The sequence below is a fragment of the Lycorma delicatula genome, chromosome 2, assembly GCF_047948215.1.
Source record: "Lycorma delicatula isolate Av1 chromosome 2, ASM4794821v1, whole genome shotgun sequence".
Taxonomy (NCBI): domain Eukaryota; kingdom Metazoa; phylum Arthropoda; class Insecta; order Hemiptera; family Fulgoridae; genus Lycorma; species Lycorma delicatula.
In genome coordinates, this window is record NC_134456.1 from 167700021 (window position 1) to 167713928 (window position 13908).

The following is a 13908-nucleotide window of genomic DNA, read 5'->3' on the forward strand; positions in this document are numbered from 1 at the left end:
ATATCCAATTTTACAGCTTAATTAATATTTCATTTATCTGAAATCGTTATAATTTTTTAATTACTGTAATAAATGTTATTAAAGATGGTTCAAAATACTGCGTATCAGTAAAATATGATTACAGTAGTAATTTAATATAAGATACCAATATCTGAGAACGCATACAACACGCTTCTCCCTCCCTTTTAGGTTCTCCCCACTATCACGACTCCAGCAACGCTTCGTAGTCAGAGGTTGAATGCTACCGCAACTCCAGCAGTTAGTACGATTTGTAGCGCGTCTGTGTTGACTGAGTGAAGTGTTGTGCATTACATATGTTATGTATGGCGAACTAACGATAATTTAAGTGTAAATAAACATATTTTATTCATCCGGCATAATTTGTTTATTAATCAAGAAAGGATACTAATTACTGCTGAAGATAAACGTGAGTTGATTCTATTTTTGGTTAATTGATTTTTCTTATCTGTGTTTTATTTGTAATCACTACTTTTTAAGATAAATGATAGTTATACCTGTATTATATTGTCCTTAAGTATTTGCAAAACTGTATTAGATTTATTTTATGATTTATATTAAACTCAGCCTATTAAAATAAAATATGTAGTAAATAACGTCAAGAAGAAAACATATGTAATGTAAACTAACCTTAAATAATTATCAATTTTCTTTTTAGAGGTCTTTTATTATTAACTTTATTAAAACAAATTATTGTTATTCTATTATTTATTTTATTACTAGTTTTAATTGATTTGATTGTGATGGTTTATTTTTTTACGTTTCATTTACTATAATTAATTTAAGAATGATAATCTTTGTTTATGAATAAATGTGTATTATGAAACGTTCAGTAACATTGAAATTAATAAAATAATGCTCTATATTTGTTATTGATACTTTTGTTATCAGTTGTCCCTCATAAAAAAGATAATGTTCGTAATGCTCTTATTAAAATTAACTGGCGTGAATGACCATTAAAATGATCAATTATTTTACCAACAAATTCAGCGGACTGGTTGGTGTTCAGTTAGAATTGTAAAATTTAGTTCTATATGTTTGTATTTGCATTAGTGTAAAATTAGTTTTAATTATTTGGTAAATTTCCATGTACAGTTATGAAATTTGGTATTTTAATTTGTAAATTGTGGGATTGATAAAATTTTATAAAAAATCTGTTGTAGGATTAAATACTTTACATCAGATTAAAAAATCTGAATCTGTGAAGGGTTTGAATTTAATGGTGATTGTACTTATGATTCTTTTATTTATTCCTAATGCAAAATTTAACAAATAGAACTAGAAATAATATTGTTAAAAAAAATCATAAAATCTTATCCCAGCTCTAAAAATGTAAATATTAATTTTTAAAACCATTTACTTTGTCTTTAATTAGTCTCATAATTAGAGAATTATTTTTCTCTAAATCAGTCGTTGCTACAAATTTTTCTGTAATTTATCAAAAAGGGTAAGAACGAATTTTTCTGCAATTATCAAAAAGTTAGAATTTTTTAAATTATTTTTTGTGATTTTTCAAGATATAAAAACGCTTTATAAAAGTTGGGGTGTTTATAAATTTTCAAATTTTTTATGCTTTCATTTGCTCTATATTTTTTATGCAGTAGTTGTTATCATCAGGTTGGGATTAATTTTTACTGTTTATCACAGTGGGGTAGAATGATGGGAAAATATTTTTTTAATTAATTTTTTTGCACTAATTCCCCGAATGCTAACAATTCTGTTGTTTTCAATTATGTTTAAAATACATGTTTGAGTATTGTATGCCGACTTCACATTTCTTAAGGTAGTAAGGTTACGATAACTTTCTGTTTCTTACTAATGGAAGGCGCTTATTTAATTTTAAGCTCCATCTCTATTCGGGAAAATTTCACCGGGAAAATTTGCCGGCTTTTTTAAAAGTAATTGTCTTTGTTCTCTTTTCTTAAAAGACCGGTTATTTCTTCAACTAGCGTAAATTTCTTTGACAGATAATTTTCATTTGTTACAGGATTATTATACAATTCTCTGACACACACAACAGACGCGCGCTCGTACGCATACACAGAGACCAGTATTTACACGAGATTACTTCCATGTTACAGTTCATGAATTATCTGTTACAGGGGAAATAAGAAATATCCTTGAATTATAGAACAGTTTGTAGAGCATATTCGTTAATAAATGTATATTAATTTTATATTTAGTACTGTTGTTAAATGTGTGCGATATGGTTTTATTGCGAAGTTGGATAAATATAAATATCTCCCGCCGAGGTTGCTTTCATCTGTTGTCCTGACGAATAGAGATACCCATGTATAATATATATATTTTAAAATTATGATAGACATAACATGAATTTATTTGATATGATTATATCAATATCAATATATTAGTGATAAAAATATTCCCATGATTTATCATCGGCAAATCGTGAGAAAAGTTTTATCTTTTATCGATTGCTACAAATTCTTCTTTTTAATAGTGTAATTTTTGGTCATGAATTACGTTTAAACTTGATTTTGTTTTTTCATCGCAGCCCAAGTAAAACAAAAATGAATAAATTAATTAACCCACCGGATTAGTCTAGCGGAACGTCGTCGTAAATCTGCATATTTCGAAATCGAGAGTTCTAAGATTCAAATTCTAATAAAGGTTTGATTTTTTTACGGATTTGGATTCTAGATGGTGGATACCGGTGTTCATTATGGTTGGGGTTCAATTAACCCCATGTCTCAGGAATGGTTGGCCTGAGTCTGTTCAAGACTACACGTGTACCGTTACACTTACACTTAAAACTGTAATCTTGATGAGTTAATGACTTTAATTATTAATGCGACTATAAATAAAATAAACAAACACAAAAATGATTAAAAATGTGTTTTTTTTAACTTCACCATTTGCTTTAGTATGGTTGTTTTGGTATCATGTTAATATTGAAATATTAAAAAAATAATTCAATGATATAGTTAATAAATTTTATAATGAATTAATTAATTAAATCGTACACAATGTTCTAAAATTATCAGTTGATTTTTTTTATATTGGTTTTATTATTATAATAATAATTATTATTATTATAGTATTTTGTATTCTTCATTATCTTTTCTATTAAGAGATATTATATTTGATTTATTTATATTTTTCTTATAAATAAACGACTATGGGTAAAAAAACTGTGCCTATATGAACAGTTTTTTTATCGTAAATTTCTGTATCATGTAAGCTTTGTTCTCTCTAGCTAATCACAATAAGTAAATTTATAATCTTTATTTTTCGTGAAACTGCCTACTTTATGAATTATGTATATTATGTGGAATTTGTACCTTCAAACAAATTTTCATTTATCTGTAATATGAGTTTTATTTTTCTATCGTGATCCTCTTCTATTCCTTTACGTATTTAATATGAAAATAATCATTATTAAAATGTAATGTATAAGTTTGGAAACAGAGGATGTTTTACAGAAGAAATTCTTAAAAAAATATTTGATTAGATTACAGCGTAATCTGTAACAGCGAATCTTGGATCATAGAAAAACCATAAACATAAAGCATATTGACTTCAGAACTATATGTATTATAACTTTCTGGGTTAGTGAATTTGATTCAAGAAGGAATTGTAGAGATTCGTTTGGAAGACTGTGTGTGGTAGAATTTGTGGAAGAATACAAGTTAGAATATTTAATTTGAAAATGTAAAAATTATATTCAGGGTTAATTGATAGAGAATAGAAGTAGGTGAAGTCCATCTAACTCCATCTAGCAATACAAAAATATTACCATTAATTTAAATATGAAAAACTACTGTCACGGTCCAAGTTAAAACGCGAAAAAATTTTGTTTAGGGTCTGTCTGTGAATTTCTCCGTCCATCAACGTATAGTCAAATTAAAAAAAATTCCTTCAGGAAATAAATTAGATTTTTTGCTACATTTTATCTGTAGTATGTATATAGAAAATTTCGTGCGAGATAACGTTTTCTCAATAGAACCTTTTGATTCAGCCCGAATATTAATCAGAATATTGAATGTAATAGATCCGTATTTATTAATTCCATTTTCCTTCTTTATGTGTAAGAATACGTACAAATTTTACTAATCTCTGATTACTGGTTTTAGTAATAATTCACTTTTACAATAAAAGTTATCTGATTTTTTTTTAACGAAAAACAATTTCTTTTTGAAAAAATTTCGAAATAATTTTTTAACGGTTGCGTCGATTTAAACATTTTTAGGATCAGAATAGATGCGTAGTAATGTTTTCTACGTGATTAATGGTTTAAAGACGATTTATAAAGGGAAATATTTAAAAAAATAAATCAACGTTAAAATAACAATATTGGTCCGATTTTTCATCCCTTCACGAAATGTTTTCTGTTCTTAGATAAATAGTGATATATTTATTTCATTAAAACCATTAATGCACGTTTTCCGTTATTAGAAGAATGTTCATTATTTTTTTAAAGTAAATTTTTGAATTTAGTTGCAAAAATTATGCTTATATACCTCCTTTTTAAATTTGCTCGTATTTTATTTATTATACACGGTTGTTAATTTTTTTTGTGGAAATTAATTAGTTATACTGTTCCACAACAGGCTTCAAGATCGACATAAATTCTCAATTGGTGTCTTTTTACTAAACAGATGAAAGAAATCACAGTATCATTAAGTAAATTGTTAATGATAAGGTTCTGAGATATTGTGGGTATACTTTATTTTAGATTATTGTAAATTATGTTCCTGGTATTTATGTTTTCCATTTGTCCATTACGTAAAGGATTAGATAGTACTTATACTGAATAACGTAAAAGTGTAAAGTGTTAAATTCAAGATCGGTTTCTTTCCACAGGATCTTTGTTTGTAATCTTTGATTGATTAGCCGTTATTTATTTACCTAGCCAATTATTTTTTTAAATTAATGAAATATTCTAATTTTGTATACAGAATTAATTTTCTTATTTTTTTAAAATATTCGTGGAAAATAATCTGATGACAACTTATTTTTTTCAGTTATATGATATTCTTATTTATGTGGCGTGATTAAATTTATGATGTCGTTGTAAATTTAATCTAATTTCGCCGAGTAAGTGGTTTTTAATTACTTTTAGACTGCTTGGAGGTGTCTGTTAAATTATTATGTATGGTCAGCTAATGTTTAGCCAGATTATTGAAGGCAATTTTTTTTTATGTATACCTACATTGCAAAGGTAGTGTATTTAATACACTACCAAACAAACATTTTTTGTACTATATCTTAACAAAATTTGTTCTAAGTTTACGCTTTTGGTCACTTTATGGCCTCTTTGAGTGATTTGTGCTGAGGTTTTGGAATTATATATATGATAAAACAGTCATAGATTCACTTGAAAAGAAGACAGTAAAACAGAAGATATATAAATTGTAACCAAAAGAAAAAGATACATTATTCTAACATGAATAAATAAATACTAGGAAATGTAGCTCCCAGATATAAAAAACAATCTGAATACAATGTAACTTTCAGCACAAATAACAAAACAAAGCCCAGACGCCAGGTTAACAGAAACTAAAGATGTATAAATTTCTACATTGGACAAACAGGATGGAGCTTCTAAGCTAAAATGCACATATAAAATTACTTCATAACAACTAGAGGATATTTACATTAAACTTAGGATATCCTACACGTAGACAGAAATGATTACATCTTAAACAGTTGATGATTGAAATATACAAACTTAGGTTTATCCCTCATAATATAAGCTGGCACCAGAATGGAAATATATCAACTGTTAACAGTCAATAAAGATAGTCGCGAAAGCTTAATAGATTAAAATACGTTATATTAAAATAAATTTGGTTGGTTAAACCAAATATGTTATTTGTTAATAAATTTGGTACAATTCATACTTTTATATTTCGATTTACGTAGAATGATAATTACACCACTTATGTGGTATAATTAATTATAAGCTCTATCGTATTAATTTTATATTTTGAATTATGTGATTGTTTTTCTTTTAATTTTTGTACTGGTTCATTTTCGTGACGTATCTGAACTCTTATATCTAAGAGGAATTATTTGAGAAAGGAAATAGGGTTTGCAGAGGGTTCCAACTGATTTGAACTTTTTGTTGTTAGCTTTCTGCTTATTTGTATTAATGAGAAATTAATTGTAATAAATGAATGTGATTTTTTTTTACCGGAAGTGTTGTAGAATTTTTTTTGCTATATAGATAAATTTTTTTGTACCTTTATAATTTGCTGGTGCACAGAAATTTGATAACTTATGAGTAATAATTAATGCTTAATTAATAATGAAGTCTAATTTTTGGTGATAAAATGAATTCGTTTTTTATGATTCTAATTCGTATCACTATTATTGTTCTATTAAGATTATGTAATGTTATTTCCGTTATCTATTATTATAATTTTTTTTTAAATTAAGATAGATTTACTTTTATTTTTATTATTATTTTTTATTAAGACTGATTATTTTATTTATTTAAATTGCCATATATATATTTATTTTCTATAAATTAAATTAAAAAATCTTACGTGGACGACACAAGACTTCCTTGTACGCCTATTAAATTACATTTACACATTTTTTTAAATTGAAAAGTACATAACATTTTATTTCATTCAAAACTTCTGTTATTTTTTTTCAGTTTTTTTTTTTTGTTATTGAATTATTCATCGTAAAACGTTTTTTACAATGAGAGGCTAATAATTATTAGTAAATAAATATATTTAAATTAAAAAAAAGTTAAAAAAGAAAGGAGTTGAAGTCTGATTTGAACCGATATGCCTTCCCCTAAGATCAAAATATTTCATTAATTAAAATTTTATTTGGCTATAACTCTGGAACCAATGAAAATAAGTGATACTTATTTTCATATCGTTATAAAGCTCTCAATGAAGGCTTATTACTGCAGTTGAGAAAAAGTCCAAATTCAAATTGTTTTGGATTTTGAGCTTTTTGGACACTTTTGGTTCAGTCGTTTGCAATCAAAAGGGGAGATTCACAACTAAATGTTACAACAGTCCTATATCCAAAATTCCAACTTCCTACGCTTAATCGTTTTCGAATTATGGTAGTTACATACGTTCATACGTACGTACAGATTTCACTCCGAAACTAGTCAAAATGGATTCAGGGATGGTCAAAATGGGTATTTCCGTTGAAATCTGGAAACCGAAATTTTTCGTGATCAAATAATTAATTTACGTCGTACAAGGAAGTAAAAACGGTATATAGAAAACCTGACAAAATTTATTTAAAAATCAGTAGGCTTATCATGACTAAAGTTATTAAAAAGCGGTAGTTGGAACAAATATTTAAATAATTTTGATTAATCATTTTTATTATTTAGTGCCTTTATATTGTATAAACAATCAATCCAAGTTATCTTTATGTATTATTTGAAGTATGATTTTATCAATAAAACTATTTTAATCCATATATATTTATATAAATAAAATTTTGACGGAGAGGTATAATTTGTACAATATCTTAAAAGTGTCTCGGTTTCGAACAAACGCATACTTTTTAGATTAAAAAAAAATATTTAAATAAAGACAAAAATTATAGGTATAGGTAGGTAATTATAGTATAGGTATTTCATTATAGTACTAAATAAAATTATAGGTATAGATAATTATAGTATAAGTATTTCATTATAGTACTAAATATGTAATATTTTTTGTCTGTTACATAATTTAAAATTTCATCTTCATTTAAAGTAAAGTAAAGACCCACACGTAAGCGAAATAAAAGGCACCAATGATCTCATAGTTATTTCCAGCTAGAATTAACTTCATTATCGTAATGATATTCTGTTTCTCGTTTTAGTCTCAAATTTCGCAAAAAGAGAAAAAACAAATTTATCAAAAATATAAAGCTAAGGCAGTTGATGAGAAAATGTGTATGTTTAATAACCCATATTTTATGAATCATTTTCATTAGAATTATCATCTTTGTTTATTCACCTTTTGTCATGTGTACCCTTTGTTATTCAAATAAGTGAATCACTTTTATGAATTGTTACACTTTTAATTTACATTGGTTGCTGACAAAAAGGTGTTTCTCGTCTAAATTATATCTTATTACATTTATACTATTAACAGATATCAAAGTTTCTTTTACGTAATAACTATGTTTTTTCTTAAAAATCGATAAACTTGCTTGACTTTGATCAGTGTTAGAATTGCAAGCTAAGCTTCTTAAGTCTTAGTAATAGTTTTATTAACAAACTGTACAAACTTAAAAATCGTTCAACTCACCTCTTTCTGTGCGTGTGTATGGTGTGTACTTTAATCTCTATTTTTCTGAATTCTGTATTGGAAAATTTGAAGCTTATTTTTCTTGAAGCTTAAATTTTAATCCAAGAACTTCTGAGATATATATTAACCCAATAATTTTAACTTAATATTAAAAATAAACAAACCAAATAAAGAACTCAACAGATGTTAACAAGAAAAAATTCATGCACCATGCGCATTTCGATAGTTAATCATCATCAACACTTTAAAGGAATTAGTAAAAAGAAAAGTGTAAAATAAAAATAATATTTATGTAGCAGTATGAAATCGGGTTGGGAATTGTTTGTAAATATTGTGTTCAATTATATATTTATTTTGTGAAATGTGATTTTAGCTGCAAATTCAAAAAAATTGTTTTGGATTTAAAATAACTTTTTTCTCAGTCCAACTGGAGGTTTGTTGTTATAAACTTTTTCATAATTTTCGCTTGAATTTGTTTATCAAGATTCTGCCATTTTTAGTTATAAATGGAGTTATTATTTTTCTTATTGATTTGTGTTTTGTTTAATTAATAAAACAAATTAAAAGCTATCAGACTTTAAATCATAGTTAAAATTTTAGATATTATTATCGGGAGGGCTTGAATTAAATTTGTTGCTTTTCGAAATAAAAACAAATCATGAATTTTAATAAGAATTAAATAAAACCAAGATTTTATTTAAAAAAGCCAAAAAAAGAAGGGTTGACATAATTAGTTTAAAAAAAATTATATAATTGCTTCAACTCAAAAGGAAAATTTATTTTTTTCTCTGGATTATTCACTTGTATTGAGGATTATTTTTTTAAAAAGATGTTTTGTTATAATCGCTTTATTTGTTCGATGCTATATATATTATGGTATTATCCGATCTGAAACCGTGTGGGTCGCTAGTACTTGCTTTCATACTCTATCGTAATAATAGGAATTATTGTACGACATAACAATATCAAACTTTTAATTTCATAAATTAACTTTCATTGGATTGTAACTGTTGTTCGTGTTATATAGCGTATTTTATGGATTAATTTATGTACGTATTTTGTATTCAAGTAGAGCTCATATGGATTAATACTGAACCCCTATGCGCATACATGAAAGCAGTTATTACGACATAGTCTGTCCTACCTAATGCGGATTATTTTAAGGCGTATATTTAACCATAAAATTTTATTACGGTTTATGTATACTATATGGTCCTTTTCATTTCAGTTTTAAGCTATTGTTTCATATTCTTAGTGTGGGCCGAACCGCACGTTTCACTTTACATGTTGCGTATTGACTTACAGTCTGGTTAGTTTGTACCAGGTCAGTACACTTATTTCTCTTTTGCTTTGTTGTTACTGGTTTGTTTGTACATTATTAAGTAGTTTAGTCTATCGCTCATTTACGACTGTTGTGAGACTAGTAAGTGCGTAATAATCTGTAAAAATAGGCGCATTGACAGATGTCTACATCGTGTTAATTTTTTCTTTTTTTTTCTTTAAACTATAAGACTTCGCAACTGTTAATATACGTTTGAGATTTATTGTTATTATGACTAACTGTTATTTATAAAATAACATAAATGTTTTGAAAATGAAAGTATTTATTATGAATAAAATGCAAGAACTTATATGTATTACGCACGGAGTTGAAGCTGATAATCTGATTTGAAATCATTATTGAAAAGGCTATTATTTTATTTATTATTATTATATATATTTATCATTGAATGCAGTTAACATTAATAATTTACCTACCATATAGAGTGTACTGTGTCTGTTAAGATGCAAGAACCAAATGATTGTAGCTTGTATGAGAAAAGTCTACACTGATTTTTTGATGGTGCTCAAGAACATCTCATGCTAGGAGTAACAAAATTGAAGAATATTGCAAGGAATGCTTGTCATTTTCCTGGTAACAGCTACATTTTTTTTTCAGTAGCATCTGTTTCATTCTAGGTCGTCTACTACAAGCGTTTGTTTGTCAGTGGTATCTTGTGTATGAAAAAAAGTAATACAGAGATCACTAATGCAGGATTAAGAAATATTTGTCTTAGTGACAGTCCAAGATAATAAAATAAAGATGCATGATTTGCTAAAAGATATTGCTCAATCGGTAGTTTACAAAAAATGGGTGAGGAAAAATACCAGCGGTATGGATTTTCAAAATGAAGAGAAATTCAATTTAAACATAAGTATGCAAAACAAAGATAATGAAATATTTCAAAAAGGAAAGTAAAGGGATCAATTTTAAGGTAAGGAAACATTTAATAATGTACTAAAAATTTTTTATTTTGGCAGTAACAGTTTTTTGTTTAGGTAGTAAAATTAAAAAAAAAGGATGAACGATGCACACATGATACCTTAACAGACTGTCACAAACAAGGAGTGTTTTCCTGCAGAAAACTATCAAATATGATCCTAAAATTAGAAATAAATCTCTGAAAACATATTCGTGGTAGTAAAACGTGGACAAGAGAAGATCAGAAAAGAAAGTAATATTGGCTTTTGGAATGTAGTGCTACAAGTGGTTGCTAAAGGTTATCTATTTAGACTGTTAGAAGAGGGAGAACACAAATCTTGCCTGTATACAAAATTTGGACACAAACTATGTTATTAAAAATCTTACATTTGTAACAAAACTTAAACATCGTTTTTACACAGCCTTGTCTATTACTGCGCATTAGTTAGTTTTGAAATGAAGAATTATCATAATCAATTATTAATTATTTAACGTAACAAAAATATTAGAAGTATAGTTCATGTTGCTTGAGACAATTAATCAAACCCACCGGGTTGGTCTAGTGGTTAACGCGTCTTCCCAAATCAGCTGATTTGGAAGTCGAGAGCTACAACGTTCAAGTCCTAGTCAAGCCAGTTATTTTTACACGGATTTGAATACTAGAACGTGGATACCGGTGTTCTTTGGTGGTTGGGTTTCAATTAATCACACATCTCAGGAATGGTCGAACTGAGAATGTACAAGACTATACACTTCATTTGCACTCATACATATCATCCTCATTCATCCTCTGAAGAATTATCTAAACGGTAGTTACCGGAGGCTAAACAGGAAAAAGAAAGAAAGACAATTAATCAAATGTGTGGTGCATGTCCCATGCCTATTTTTCGGAACATAAACATCTTGGCAACAGCGACCGTTGGACACTATTGTCAGATCTAAATATTATTAGTTGTCGGCAAAGCATGACAGTCGATTACTTACCGTCCGATAGTCTATGACATTGTGATTTTAATAATTTTTTTTAAACTGATAATTATAGATCGACGGGCCATATTTGAACACACAGGTTTTGTTGTTAGTTTGATAAAAGATTTTAAAAATTGTATTAGATGATATAGATTACAATATAGATAACAGAATAGTAATTATGTTGAAGTAAATCGGAACGTAGAGTAATCACGGTACAGAAAGGAATGCAGTGTATCGTACAAAATTGTACGATTACATTCTGAAAAACGAACTAATTTCAAAATACAAGGCCGGGCTAAACTATCCAAAAGTAATGATCTATATTTAGATAATCAGTCGTAATCTTTTAAACGTAGGCTTAATCGACGGGAAATATCTCGAATATTTGTTCTTTATACTCTCAAGGTCAGCGCGACGCATGCGCATGCATGCCGACGCGCATGCAAGCAGTGCAATTGTAGTCGGTGGAGATTTGGAACCCACAACAGAAGGTTCATTGTGTATGCTTTGGTTAGCGAATTTTCTATCAGTTTTGTCTATCAGACGCGAGTCCAAAAGCGTGTACGAAGTGAATGGAATGTAGATCCTCCTACGTCCAAGTCTATTCGTCTATTCTTACTGATTGAAATTTCGTTAACCAAAGCTCGTACTGAAACTTCTGTTTGTGCACATCTCGATTGACTATAATGCATAGCGAGTCGGCTTTCTGCGCATGCGTATTCCGCTGACCTTGAGAGTACACAGAACACCCTTGGAGATATTTCCTATCGATTGAGCTTATGTTTAAGAGATTACGACGATTGGTTTTCTAAATATAGGCAATTACTTTTGGATGCCTTTAGACCGGACATTCTGTACAATTATTTTTCGTTAAAAGGAGTTGGAATTCCTTTTAATTACTTAAAATTTAAATGTAGTAAAATTGAAACAATTATTGTAAAAATCAGTATGGTAACTCTTGCATGATCCAAACAAAAAAGTCAAACCAGAAGATTACAAAAATATAAATAAAATCGAGATAATGAACTAATTTTTTTTCAGTTATTTTAAGAAGCGGTAGGAAATCGTGAAGAAATTTGCTATCTGAAAAACATTTTTTGCTAAAATGTATGCGAATCTGTGTTACGGGGGCCAAGTTCACTCTCTTTAAGAATTATACTGCTCCTACACACAATAAATATACATGGGATTAACTATTATTATTATTAGATAGATGATAACATATAATGTTAGTTGTCTGTTCAATTACTGAAAGCTGTAAGAATGCTTCACCATCTATAGTTCACACAATTTTATTCAAGAATCAACAAAGAATTTCAACTTATCTAAGTTATCATTTTCATTTCATTATTTTGTTGCGGTTAACGATGTTATTTTATAAGAAGGAAAAATTGTGGGGAGAACAGAAAGTGATGAAGGATAAATGCTAAAATTGTAGTATCAGAATAAATCTACAAGAAATATTTATTAATGTTGGTTTATATGAGGAAAAGTAGTAATAATTTATATACGAGTTATACTGGTACAAAATTATGCTGTCCACTGGCTACCGGTTTTTGAAAATATTACATCCTCGTGGTCTGACGGTTTTCTTTTCTGTTCTTTTTTTTGGTTGACAATTTAGGTTCTGCATATCCTCTGTACGTTATTGTATTGTAGTCATTGTGGACCTCTTTTATAAAAAGTCCTTGAACATTCTTTCACAGAAAGAATATAAGGGAATGTACGTTCTCTCTTACGTACCTTCATCATTAAATGCTCTTTATAAAATAAACTATGCTGGACCATAACCCCCTTTTTATATATTTTTTTCTTCTTTTTACAGCTTCTCATCTTGTATTATGCGCACTACCAGAATTTATATAATGACGATACCGTCGATGATTAACTGATTTAATAATGAATTAACCTTTATTTTGTGTTGATAAATCTTCAGTAGCTTTTATAATTGTAAACGGGTTTATTCTTAAATCTTTTACTGAGAGGTTGAAATTATTCTCTTGGTATTTATAGTACCATATTTTCATTATTTAACTCATTTTTAAAATTTAAAAAATAGTAATCAGTCATGTGAACAAAAAAAAATGTTTAACCTTTGTACGCGAAACCAGAGATTAGCCGAGAAATTTGTTTTGAAAATAGGTCATCATCCACATTTATAGTAGCCATTATTTTCTTTCTTATCGACAAAATTATTTTGTTTGTAGATTTTTATATATTAGTAAAATTTTCAGGAATTATTTTAAGAAGTAATAACACTTTTCGAGCTGTGTAGCTTATACGATAAGGTTGGGTATGATATAATTCTGTATTAATGAAAATCACATTATCTATACGTGACGCCAAAGCGGTCTTTGAATTTTAATTTTCAAGCAGTAAAATTTTATTTGTTAGTTGGTTTTTGGTCAGCTGATAAATCAATTTATATATAGACAA

General features: G+C 27.9%; 1 protein-coding gene across 1 annotated transcript in view; it reads left to right on the forward strand.

The window, feature by feature from the left end:
• Positions 1-245: 245 nt before the first annotated feature.
• rau (RA domain-containing protein rau) overlaps positions 246-13908 on the forward strand; it is a 238033-nt gene continuing 224370 nt past the window's right edge. The window contains exon 1 of the mRNA XM_075356682.1: positions 246-427. The gene's annotated coding sequence lies outside the window, so the exon portion shown is untranslated. The remainder of the gene's footprint in view (positions 428-13908) is intronic.